Below are 4,623 nucleotides of genomic sequence, written 5' to 3' on the forward strand. Positions count from 1 at the left end.
TGGTAAAGTGCGAGGAAATATAAGCATTGAATTTTCTTTCAATTAAGTCTAAATCTGCCAGTGAGCCTGTATTTCAGGACTGTGGTCTTTACTAGTGTTTCTGACCTTCCTCTAATTGTTTAAATATTTTTTCCTCTGTCCCTTAGTACCTTCCTTGGATGCATTCTACTTTCTTGAAGCTCTGTCTCCTGCTAGCTATGCCTCTGCTTCATTTTTCAAGCAACATGGGAAAGTTAGAAAGAATTCAAATGAGGAAGAATTCCTCTCTTCCAGCCAGAATAAAAATTCAACATTGGGCTCTTGGCAAGTCCCATTCCCTGGAGAGTATACCTTTGTTATAAAGAAATCTCTGGGCATAGTTCATAATGGACCCTGTGCCCTTGTCAGACCCAGGAGGAGATCTTGCTCCATCTTTTCTCTGAGAACCTGATGGGATTCCTGTAGGAAAAGCTCACAAAAGTGTGTGTATGTTGGGCTAGGGTGATGCTATGCCCCTAGTGTTTTCTCGCTCTCAAGCACATTCACATTCAGATTACAGCAGTTGATTAAATTACATTAACACATTTCTACCTGTTTATGGCTCCAGTGATTTCTGCTTCAGATGAGCAAATCTCAGGTGTGACTCTCCAAATATATCTGACTCTCCAGATTTTGATTTGACAGTGTGCCCTGTGACCTCAGTTCTCTGATAGTCTCATAACTACAGTGCAACTCTTTTAAAAGGTTATTTATCACCTATATTTAATTACATATAAGATGCATTTGATAATTTGCATAAGTAATTTTATTGATAGTTTCAAGCATTATAAAAATAATTATCTAATATATAAACTATTATTTTCAGTTTAGATTCTGTGGTATAGGTAGGAAAATGTGACCTAATAGTTAATATCAGGAAATTTAGAGTCAAAAAGACCTAAGTCTCAATGTTGAATCAAAACTTTGGGAAGATTTTTTTTATTACAAACTAGAAATAATAGTAATTATCTAATAGAATCTTTACAAAGAATAAAAGAGATAATGTATAGATTTACTATAGCATCTAGTTTATGAGAAATGTTCAATTAATTATAATAATTATTAATTCTGCTTTATATATAAAAAACTGAGGCTCATATGGTCAAGAGTTTGCCTTTATCTCTAGAACACAAACAAAAAACCAAACAAACTAAATATATAGCTTCCTTAAGAAGATAAAATTAAGCAAGTAGAGAATAACAAGTAAATAAAAAAGCAAAACACAAAGTATTAAACATTTCAAAATGATTGTACAGAAATTGGCTTTAGGAGGAGAACAATAGAAATGTGTCACATTGTGCTGTGTTGAAGTAAGAAAAATCTCTATGAATCAAGGGTACTTAGATATTGATAAAATTGTAGAATTTTCACAGATGGACACAAGGTATCTATATAAAAAGAAGCTGTAATCAATGGATTTTATGCAGAAAAAAACCCAGCAAATAATGCAGTGTATCTAGAGGACAGCATTCATATTAATGAATATGGAGGATATAAATGAGAAGCTAAGCTTCCTGAGAGAGATAAAGTTTTGAACTTAATTGAGTAGTCCATCTTTTTTCCTATTGGAATGCAATATAATAAAATGTACAAGCAGATTTTAAAATACCCATTTTATTTTTTCCCAGAGATTTAAATAAAATTTTCAATTTTCTGTGGAGATAAAAGAGTAAATCATCTGAGAAAGGAGTTACTGGAATCAGTGGAACAAAAGTAAAACAGTTAAGTTTGAGACAAGACAAACAGGCAAATAATTTGTGAGGAGTTAGCAAAGTAGATATATTTCAGGCCAAAAGATAAAGAATATTCTGCTTTGGGATGCCTTATTTTAATTTCCCTTGCAAAATAGTTCATGATGACTTGTGGAGCCAAAGATGAATAGAAATTTCAAAGCAAAAAGCATATGTTCTATTTCGATTTTATAATATTAGATAACTAAATATTTACAAAAAACTGCCCATAATGTATAGTAATATCTAATTCTTGAGAAAATAAAAAAAAAAATTAAAGTTGTTTTCAGATAACAAAATTAAACTTTTTTGCTTAATATTTTTAGTTTGCAATGATCATAATTGATTTTTGGAAACAAAATACTAGAGACAGCATGGGAAATATTCATGATAGCCATTAGGCATTCAATATAACTCAAAAATTTATAAAGGAATAAACTTCTGAAGATATATTTGACTATTCTTCATCTGACTCAAATGGATTGTTTGTGAGTTTAGTTTAAAGGTATTCTTACAATACTGTTTCAAGTTTGTAGTATTTTTCATGATACTTTCAATTTTTATTCAGAATAATAAACTAAAAATAAATACATATCAAAAATTGGCCCGGATTTTATTAGAATATAATTATTAACTTATATGTGGAAAAGATGTCAAAAGAGTAAGAAAATAATCATTATTTCAACCATACGAGAGCTTCCTTAGCAATGTCTGTTCTTTGGTCCTGTATGTATGCTTTGTGAATAAATTTAATCTCCCTGTTAATGATTAGGGCTGCGTGCCTTATCTATGGATCAGTGAAAGCAATGTATAGTGATATTTTGGATGGGATATACATTTTAGAAGTAAATCAAAGCCAAAAGAGAGAGTAAAGGCACTCGAGCTTTTTTTAAAAAACTGCATGACTGTTTCATTTCTTCCATTTATGCCCAGGAATAAATATTTTCATAACTAAAGTCTGTTTTAAATATAATATGAGTGTTTTAAGTGTGCTACTAACCAAATTTTATGAAAAACAAAAACAAAAACAAACAACATTATATGATTTTTTACTAGTAGTGACAGGGGTTAAAGGAAAATTATCAAATGGATTCCTAAAGAGGCTACTTTCACATAGCTCAGTAAACATGATGGCTGCTGTCTGAGTTAAAGATTCATTTTATTTCTCTCTGGATTTCTCCGCCAGTGGGGAAAACTGAGTAATGTTGCTGTCTTTTTAGTCATCCTTATCATAAACGATCACTCTGTGTGGCATGTGTTAATTACTACAGCCATCTCTTTTTCTCTCTATTAGATTAATAGTTGACAATTATGATCCCTCTCTCCTGCATTGCTATTGTGTACACATTTTCTAATTCTCTTCATTACACCAGTGAGTACATATAATTATGGTTATAAGCTATCCATCTATCTTTTCAAAGACAGTGAGCAATGTAATGCTGTGAAAGCCCGGAGTGTGTGTGTGGGTGTGTGTGTATGTATGTGTGTGTGAGAGAGAGAGTATGTAAACATCTAAGATAAATATAAATTACATACAGGACTATGATATATCCATCCATCCATATAATTTATTATTTTCATCAAAAAACATAAAACAAACAGGCAAAAATAAAAAAAATAATAAATTGATAAAAATCAAGTCTTATTGGAAGCACTTAAGTCTGACCACTGAGTGAGCACATCCTTCTGCAGCTCACATTTCTTCTCCCTTTGGTGGGTGCAAACACTTCTTTCTATGGATATTTAAAGAGCGCAAGTTCCATAATTAGGTTAAACAACAAAGATGTATATTATCATATCTACTAAAATTCACAATATGTCGCAGAATTAAGGAGTTTGGTGCCATAACAGATACAAAGGACTAAGACAATTTAAAATAAAGGACTTGTCAGCCTCAAGAACAGTAATAGAAAACAGAAGTGATAGGTTCTGAAGATACCCATTTCCTGCCTTACAATGATTTTGTAATTAATTTTGTATATGATAACACAGTGATTAGAAGGCAAGGCAAAATTAAAGAAGCAAGAAAAGATATTTCTTAATTTTTGTGGGTTTTTTTTCCCCTAAAAACAATAAATGTATTTTTGAAGCAAACTGGACAGTCACGTATTTTCAAGTCAAAACCCTATGCAGTTGGAGGCATGAGAATGTTGCTGGTATTCCTTAACCTTCCTTTCTTCTCATTTATGAGGAGTATCAGGAGTAACAGAACCAATACTGATGGTTAGTGCAGTAGATTTGTCAGAACCTTTGCCAGTCGGGGCTCTGACATTTATCTTCTCGAGAAGAGATTAATGATCCTCACTCCCAATCTTTTCAACTCATGAACTCCTCCTTTTCATATATCTCTTTATTTTTACAAAGCTTTTCTTGGCCCCATCTGCCAGAAAAATTTCATCACTTAATCCTGCATTTTTAACTTTGTATATATCTATTAGCACTTAGCGTGTTATAAATGTTTGTTTATATAGATCTGACTCTGTTCCTAGACAATGAACATCTAAAGATTAGAGTCCTATAGAAACTATTTATAGTAACAATTTATAACATAAGGCCTGGATCATAATTGTTTAATAAGTATCTTCTAACTAAAATGTATAAATACACCTTTTGATGAAGTCAATCATTTAGAAAATATTTTATGTAGCTGCTACCCACTACATACTGTGTTAGGAGCTATTGATTCAATTACAAGTTAGAGCCACTCCTTCAGTTCGCATAAGGTCTAGAAGCAAAGAAGAAATAAAAATATAAACAAAACTCTAATATAAATATGTATGTAATATATATGTAATATATGCAACATATCCAATATATAATATGTAAGAAAAACATAAGACATACATATATAATCTATACATATATGTAAATTAAT

The sequence above is a fragment of the Pteropus vampyrus genome, unplaced genomic scaffold (genome assembly GCF_000151845.1).
Source record: "Pteropus vampyrus isolate Shadow unplaced genomic scaffold, Pvam_2.0 Scaffold26, whole genome shotgun sequence".
Taxonomy (NCBI): Eukaryota; Metazoa; Chordata; class Mammalia; order Chiroptera; family Pteropodidae; genus Pteropus; species Pteropus vampyrus.